The sequence below is a fragment of the Leuciscus leuciscus genome, assembly GCF_965113295.1.
Source record: "Leuciscus leuciscus genome assembly, chromosome: 7".
Lineage (NCBI taxonomy): Eukaryota > Metazoa > Chordata > Actinopteri > Cypriniformes > Leuciscidae > Leuciscus > Leuciscus leuciscus.
This window is the reverse complement of record NC_138731.1, coordinates 7,143,282-7,152,602: the sequence shown is the minus strand read 5'-3', so window position 1 is coordinate 7,152,602 and position 9,321 is coordinate 7,143,282. Positions and strand designations below refer to the sequence as shown.

General features: G+C 42.7%; 1 long non-coding RNA gene across 1 annotated transcript; it reads left to right on the top strand.

The window, feature by feature from the left end:
* The first annotated feature begins 221 nt into the window (after positions 1-221).
* LOC309503513 lies at positions 222-2,569 on the top strand. The gene is made up of 6 exons (XR_014207678.1): positions 222-364; positions 736-789; positions 987-1,055; positions 1,156-1,215; positions 1,299-1,396; positions 1,588-2,569. It is a non-coding gene; the product is annotated as an uncharacterized lncRNA (long non-coding RNA).
* Positions 2,570-9,321: the final 6,752 nt, after the last annotated feature.

Below are 9,321 nucleotides of genomic sequence, written 5' to 3'. Positions count from 1 at the left end.
TTTTTTCGCTCTCATTTCTTTATCTTTTTATTTTAATTTCCGTATCTTTACATTCATTATAATCTTTTCGTTATAATGAACTGTTGCTGTGTTGAACTTGAAAAAAACACTCGACACTGGGAGTCGATTCCTGACCTGGAGTCGATTCCGACACTAGGGCTAGTGAGAGTCGAGGAATCGACTCTTTTGGAGTCGACTCCCCATCTCTACTATGCACTACACTGACTGTCTGGGATTTGTCGTGTCGCGTCAGAGCATCCAGTGTAGGTAATGGGGTCTGTCTTTTGTTGGATCGCGACGTTCGTGTCTGGCCCGGGGAAGAGACGGAATTCACTTCACCGAGAGAGAGAGATCAGCAAGCAAGGTAAAAAAACAAAACATTCTGTGTGTGTTGTCAGGATTGTGCCCAGTTTAACGTATGTTATAACGTTAACGTTAGCCTAACGTTACTCGTCGTCAGCATGGCGGTAACGAACTTTACCATGGTAAACTGAGCTAACGTTTCATTTTACACACTTTGTTAGATTATTGAATTGTCGAGTTAAAATATGCCAACGAGCAACGCGTTTACATTAACAATAAATGTGAATAAACTAATGTGAAATTCTGTTTATAGCCTAATGTTGGCCTACTGATGAGAACCTTTATAGTTTTAGCATTAGTTTGCAAACTATACCATATTATACTTTTTTTTTTAATGGAATTTAATATTTACTTCCATTTTTGTGTTTAAAGGCAACTGCAACAAAGCGCCAATTCGCGCCAGTGACTTCCAGCAAGATTCCAGAGGTAGGCCAGCCCATTTGTGATATATTTTGAGATAAATTTGCTGAAATGATTAGCAATACGCTATGTGAAAATTGCTTTTGAGCCACTGGTGCAGACTAAGTAGCTTACAATATCTTACAATATCTTATAAAATCTCTATAAAATTGGCTAACTTTATATCAAATAAGTGACCTTTGCATTATGTCTAACTTTATTAGACAGCAAATGAACCAATCAGAAGATGGACCATTGTCTTTGTTCAGTCTCACCAGATTAAATGTATCCAGGTAAGCACTGCAGTAAAACTCTCACTAATTCATTCATACAAAATCTAGCATTCTAAACAACTTAAGTTTATATTTTTGCATTATTTTGATATTTTATTAGCCAGAAGACTCTACCATTGCAGTCCCACCTGACTAGGAAGGTCCTAACATCAGCACGCAGGTGGGTTAACTACTGTAGGAAGGAGAACGATCATCACACTGTGATTTCTTGCATGTATCTTACTGTGTATTTGTCTCAAACAGGAACTCCTTCACTGCAGACAAGCTGAAATGGGCTAAAATCATCGATTTCAGTCGTTCTTTCTATGGATCTCAGCATTTTTGGACAGAATTTAGGATTTGTAAGTATTAAAATTTAATCTGGCATAATTTTATTTAGTTCTTTTGTATGCTATTTATTGACAAAAGCTGTTTACAAATATATATTCTTAAGTTTTTGTGAAAATAATAATAAAAATTAACAAAAAAAAGAGGTTAAAAATAATGTGACACTAATACTCTCTCTCTCTTTCTCTCTCTCTCTCTCATATAGTGTTGGAACCGGGATCTCCTCTGAAGGACTGAGTACATTTGTGTTTGTGGGCACGCATGCAGACCAGGGAACACTCTGATGTTGTCAATCAAGTTCTGAACAGGAACCAATCTTTGGAGAAGTTCATTTATTCACAAAGGTGGACAAAAACATTGTGTTGGCTTTTTAAAGATTATTTTGATGATGACTTTTACTCCTATGCTGTAGAAAAGATGGAGTAGACAGTCAGACATTGATAATAATAAGAAATGTTTCTTGAGCATCAAAGAGACTTCTTTCAAAAACATTAAGACACTTAAATACTTATTTTGGCCTCCAGTGTACATGAATCCAACAAATTTTTGGAAATAAGTGAAATTATTTTGAAGGTGGGGTTATGTGTCATGTATTGTGAAAAGAACTGTGTTTTGTCCTGTGTTGGACATTTCCTTTTTGAATGCTTAAAAATGTATTTATATTCTGCAGTTTTATGAATGTAATGGTTGATATTTCATTATAATACTTGTATAAGCTAAACAACCAATGACTACATTCATTTAGTCCAGGGTTCACCAATCTCGGTCCTGGAGGGCCGCTGTCCTGCAGAGTTTAGCTCCAACTCCAATTAAACACACCTGAACCAGCTAATCAAGGTCTCATTAGGCATACTAGAAACTTTCAAACAGGTGTGTTGGAGCTGGTTGGAGCTAAACTCTGCAGGACAGCGGCCCTCCAGGACCGAGATTGGTGAACCCTGATTTAGTCAAATGCTAATGTTTTGTTTATGGTTTTATGTATGTTTTCAAAAATGTTTGCAGTGAAGGACAGCACATAATGTGTTAATTTAACACGTTTACACATCTTTGTGTTAACCTCTCTGACATATTTACTTTGTTAAAATCATTAACACAATGAATGAGTTAAAATTAACACAAAAAACATTATCCCTAAACTCACCCATTAATGTGTAAAAATTTCACACATCATTTCCAGCATTGGCATGTTTATTTTGTGAGATATATGAAATGTTTTAAATAAAAAAATGGTATTTTGTGATAACTTTGTCTAATTGGTTTGTATGAAAGTAGTACTTATGTAGGATAAAAATAAAATTAATCATATATCAAAATTATCAAATCTAATTTATATTTAGTACAAATAAAAATAATTACAGTAGTGTACTGATTAGCTTCGTTTTTACAGTAATGCACTGTACTGATTAGCTTCGTTTTTACAGTAATGCACTGTATTACACAAAACTGAAATATGGTTTGGTACTGTAACTCTTAATTACAGTAACTTACTGGCAACAGTGTTGCCAGTAAGTTACTGTAAAAAACCCTTGAAAAGTCTAACAGTGTAGGCTATTATATGCCTATTGCCTATATTAAGTCATATTAAGACAAGGCATATATTAAGTTATTTTAGCTGTTATGAGAAAAAAAATCTAACGAAATCTAAAATAAATTCTAACGCCAATTCAACATGCCAGAATAAAACCTGATTTTTGAACAATGCGTAATGCCACTCGACCTGGTGTGCCAAAACACTACATTTTAAACTTCAATTTTTAATTCAAAACAATCTCAAAACGCGTTGTGACATTTTTTTAAGCAGTAGCCTAGCCTATATAAGGGCATTGAAACCAGGATCTTAACTAAAACGCGTTCCGCGTAATCTCTCAAAAATTATGCCACACTACTCCATGTATTTTTTTTAAGGACTGCTTTTGAAATCACTATAAATTACTATGCAATTGTATCGCTCACGAGAGCTCTTCATTTATCTAATTCCTCAATAGAATAGTAAAAATATTCAGCGTCATTGCTCCTAATATTGTCTCTATTTTTTACTTTTGATTCTATTTTTTCAGTTCTAAAATTGATTCTATCTTTGGTTCTATTCTGTTGTAGCCTAATAGGCCTATTTATATATATGAACAATATGCCTATTAGGCTTAGGGTTTTATATTTAACCAGAGCCGATCCTTACCTCCCTGGGGCCCTAAGCAAAATTCTGTTTAGGGGCCCTCATACCTGACCCATGAGCCATGAACCATTTGCCATTGCCACACAGTCACACCTGACACCCCAGTGTTCCCACTACAATCCCTCCTTTAACTAGTTCTAGTGAAAATGTAATTCCTGATATCAGAAGACATTGTTACTAGTAAAAAGTTCATTCTTAATATCAAGAATTCACATTTTAAATAGTACAAATTGAATTATTGATATCAAAAATGCATATCCTGTGAATGAATAAAAGCTAAAATGGCACCATAGCATGTCACTGTGTTTTAAATGATAAAAGTAATTCTTGATACTTGATGGTTATTATTTACTGAGGGATGTGCATCCATATTGACCAGAATCTCCAGCCAATCAACATTTTAAATTCAATGGAGCCGATCAATAGTCAATGTCAATACATGGCTTTCATTATTGCATTAGTGCAGAGTTGTAACTAAACCTTGACTGAGCGACTAGATAATCATCGTCTTGTTTTAAAACTATAATCCCGACAGATGTTTCTGCTGGAAAGTGCACGTTTCATTTCATGCACGCGCATATGAACGCGTGACGCGGTTATCTTTTCCGAGCTGCAGTTTATAAACAAATACCGTTGTCCTTTGTCGTTTATTAAGCATAATAAATCAACTCACATCAACTTAACTTTAGCCTACTGGTCTTTGCTGACATCAAACTTTGAGAGGAGAGAACACAAGTCTACCTGAACTGTTGCCGCAATTAACTCTCATGGTGTTTTTTTCTCTCTCTTTTCGTGACCAGAAGGATAGTTCCGCTTCATTTTGTCATCGATATTGTAAACATTGATTGACGCGCTTTGACACGAGGGGGAGGCGGGGCCTTGAGTAATTTGCGGGGCCCTACGCACCTTGCGTAGTGTGCGTATAGGGCTGATCGGCTCTGTATTTAACCCACTTACATTTTAAAATACGGCAATTGCTGCTGTTTTGCACAATGTCCCTTTGCGCCACCTGGCGGTCATTTCGGGAACGACTTTGAAATGCGGCTGGTTTATTTTTGCCGCGGTGATTTCGCCGCGGCAGCTGGCGCGGCGGTAATAGGCATTCTGGTTGTCCACCATCTGTACCTCAGGGGGACGAACCACTTGGAACAACACCGGGCTCCACAAATCTGCGATTTTTTGATCTCGTAAGTAAACAAGCTGGCCTTCCGACAAAGGTAAGTCACGAACATGTAAGTCATGTCGTTCCTTTCGACGATCTGCAGCTGCATTCAGGCGTTCCCTTGCCCCCTGGAAGGCAACCTGTAGCCGCTTTTGGTGTTCTACCACCCAACTCTGCACACTACCTGCCATTGGCCTTGACACATTTTCCAGCAGAAAGTCCACCGGCAACCGAGGTTCCTGACCGAACATCAAGAAATGAGGAGATTCTCCTGTCCCCTGGTGAGGGGTGGTGTTATAACAGAAGAGTACCTGCGATAAACATGAGGCCCAGTCCCTCTTCCTAGGGCCGGGCAGGGTTCGCAACAAGGTATACAAAGTGCGATTGAAACGCTCGCATTGGCCGTTTCCGGCCGGATGGTACGGTGTCGTACGGGATTTCTTAATGTGATAAAGCTCACAGAGTTGCCGAATCAGGGCAGATTCAAAATTGCGACCTTGGTCCGGGACCCCAAACTTAAAGAACCACTCCTCGACCAGAACCTGCGCCACAGTCTCGGCTCGCTGGTCACGGGTAGGTATCGCCATGGAGAACTTGCTGAACACATCGGTCATGACCAAAATGTTCTCATGGCCTGACCGAGAGGGTTCAAGGACCGTGAAATCAATGGCCAGGACCTCGTTTGGTCTAGACGCCAACAAATGGCCCATGTAGCCCCGTGCCATTGGTTGACTCACTTTAGCGAGCTGGCACCGTTCGCACTCCCTACACCAGTGAGTAATATCTGCAAACATACTTGGCCAGTAACACCTACGCCTAATCAATTCACTAGTCCGTTCGACTCCCTGGTGACCATGCTGTTGATGCAGCTGCCCTAAAACTTCCCGCTTCATTACCTCGGGCAATATCAACTGATGACACTCTTCTCCCCCATCGGGACGGAAAATCTGCCGGTACAATACACCCTCCTTCTCCACCAATCGGTCCCACTGCTGGAGCAGGGTGAGAACGGGCTTAGCCAGCAGGCGCCGTTCTTCGGGCATGGGACGCTTACCCCGTCTCCAGAACTGCAACAGTTGTCCAATGATGGAATCATCCTCCTGCATAACACACAAGTCAGAAACAGAATAGCTAGGCAAGACAGTCATCTCGTTTGCTACAGCATGCACAACACCATCTGGTCTTACGGCTTGCTGTAGTAACTCAGGCACCGAGCTACCGGCGACCAAGCCCTCAACATCGTCCAGATTGACAGGGTTATGGCGGGACAGAGCATCCGCATTGCCATTACTCCTCCCGGACCTATACCTCACCTCGAAATCGAAGGCAGCCAGCTCAGCAGCCCAGCGCTGTTCAGTGGCCCCAAGCTTTGCCGTGGTCAAATGACTCAGGGGGTTATTATCAGTAAACACAAGACACTTATGTCCCAACAAATATTCCCTGAATTTCTCCACCATGGCCCACTTAAGTGCCAGAAACTCCAATTTCATGGAACTGTAATTACTCATGTTACGCTCAGTGGGCCTCAAACTTCTACTGGCATAAGCTATGGGTCGCACTTTTCCATCATGTTCTTGTGAGAGTACAGCGCCTAAGCCGCCATGGCTAGCGTCTACCTCCAAGATGAAGGTTCGGGAGAAATCTGCATAAGCTAGTACAGGTGCAGAGATTAACTTACTCTTCAACGCCTCAAATGACTCCTGACACTGTTGCGTCCACACCCGAACTAAACTCTGCCCCTTCCTTTTCCCTGACTTACCTCCAACAACTTCAGCTACCAGTCTATGTAAGGGAGCCGCCAGCTTGGCGAAACCCTCGACGAAGCGCCTATAGTAGCTCGCGAACCCCAGGAAGGTCCTCAATTCTGAGACGATCGTAGGGCAACGCCACTGCGCCACGGCCTCGATTTTGCACGGATCAGTCGCCACTCCCTGAGCCGATATAACATGCCCCAAGTATCTTACCTCCCATTTGAAAAAGGCGCATTTCTGCAAGTTTGCCTTCAGCCCTTCTCTCTTCAAGCGGTCCAAGACCATTTCCAGCCTCTGTAAATGCTGAGCTACTGAAGTAGGAAACACAACGATGTCGTCAAGATATAACAAAAGCGACTGACATTGTTGGTCACCGAACAAGCGCTCCATCAACCTCTGAAACGTACTTGGCGCGTTGCAGAGGCCGAACGGCATACGATTGAATTCGAATAGCCCGAAGGGTGTACAGAATGCGGTCTTCGGCCTATCATGCTCCGACACCGGAACCTACAGGTACCCGCTGGCTAAATCCAGTGTGGAAAACCAGCGGGCCCCGGACAATGAATCTAACGATTCCTCGATGCGAGGAAGGGGAAAGGCATCCTTTCTAGTTTTGGCGTTCAAATGACGGTAGTCCACACACATGCGCAGACTACGGTCTTTTTTCTTTACTAATACGATAGGCGATGCGTATGGACTACTGCTCTCGCGTACTATACCAGCTTCCAACAATTGGTTAATATGAGTTTTGACTACTTCATATTCTGAAGGGGGAATGCGCCTATACCGCTGGCGCACGGGGACGTCATCCAAGACCGGTATATCATGGGAGATTAGACGGGTGCAACCTAAATCTCCCTCATGGCAAGAGAACACTGCTTGATACTTCCGTAAGCAGTCCGTAACTTGATCCTGCTCTGCTACAGGCAAAAAGGATAAGTCAAGAGACTCAATCTGGTTACGCGAAGGAGACTCCCCCCCTGCACTATGGGACTGTACTGTGGCGACCGTGGCCTTAACTTCAACAACCCCTTGTGGCAGGTTAACCAAGTACCATGCACGTACGGGGTTTGGAGACGAGCAATGGTCTGTGTGAGCTGGTTTAATTGTTGTTGTTGCTGTCGGAACATTTTGCGCAGTTCGCTCATCTCAGACTGTTGTGGGGGGTTTTGCCTATCAGCAGAGGTGGCCCCACGCACCCCATACTGAAGGCCGTAGGCTACCGGGACGGACTGGCTACGCGCCCTTACACCCCCGGGCATCCCCTCACGTTCCCATCTAATTGCTTCTCTACGAACTTCTAATAGCGTAGCAGTAGGCCCGCGACAAACTAATTGTTTAAGCTCACGCCGCAGAGTATTATCGGATACATGCTCCACAAATTGATCCCGCAATACAATCTCAGAATTTGCAACAGCATTGGGTGCTTGGTTCTTAACCCTCTCTAAAAGAGCCATAAGCGCAAGGGAGAATTCTAACAGTGTCTCACCTTCCTGTTGCTTCCTTGAAAAGAAAGCCTCCTGTAATGCAACGTACGACTGTGAGCACCCATAAAGCTCTTGCAATGCTTTGATAATCTTATCAGGATCTCCGCGCTCTGCCTCAGGACGATACCGAATCTCCTCTCGGGCCTCCCCCTCTAGGTGGTCGAATACAAAGAAAGCTTGTTCAGCGGTCCCCATATACCGTGCCCTCATGCACGCCCGTGCCTCTTCGACCCATTCGTCGACACTTATACCGGATTTACCACTAAATTTTGGGCACCGACGCTCTCGAGGCACAAAAACTAATCGTTCCGGTGCACTAGCACCAGAGAATTGGGGCCCTATAGGTGAAGCAGTCGAAGTACCAGCCAAGGCTTCACCATCCCAGGAAACACCAGCCACAGGCGCCTGTAGCTGCTGCATCCTGGCATTATCAGCCTTTAACTGGGCTACCAACTCCCGCAACTCCTGTAATTCTTCCTCCATTTCGGATGAAATTTAAGTAAACTTACCACCCCAGAGAAGAGCCACCTGCCCTTACACCAAGCTGCTGTTCTGTTTCCCCCCCAAAAAAGAAAAAAAAATCAAAACCATAAAGACAATACAAACACAACAAGAACCTATCGTCTTTGACCCAATCTGGTGATAAATCCTGCCGACTATACGCCAAGATGTAGCGTAGCGCTCGGGAGCGGCAGCTCTACTTTATATGATATTGGGCGGAACAACAATTTATACCCACGCTCAATTCAGTTTATTATTTCCGACTACGCCAGGGGAGAAGTAAAACTTATTGAACCCCACCCCAGTCTGTCAAAGAATTTATACAAACAAAATAGCTGCTTCCTTCTTCAATTATCTCAAAGAGAAAAAATAAATAACAGTAATAATAATTAGCCTGGTTAAAACCAGACCCTTCTCAGTTGAAACTGAGTGTAGGGTCTGGGGAAGCTATGTAGACAATTCATTTCCAAAGGGGCGTCACCAACCGACGTAGCTCCCTTCGCAGGGAGCTTGATTGACAGGCGATCTAACCAATCATAATCCGCCATCCGCCATTTTGTCCGACAAAGCAGTCAGGAGAGATCAAAGAGTATAGAAGTAACTTCTATACTCTTTGGAGAGATAGCAGATTAACATGGGAGGATTTGAACATGAATAACGGAGTGTACTGACGTCTTTCCGCGGTTAAAACAACAATCCTTCCCATGTTCATTCATGTTTATTTGATGCTATAAATGAACTAGAAGGAAGTGATGATTGGTTCATGAGCAGCTTTAACTGATGCTCTACAGCGATCTGTCGGACACATTAAAGAGCCACAAAACGGTATGTATCGTTTCAATTTCTTTTAAAAAATGACCAAATT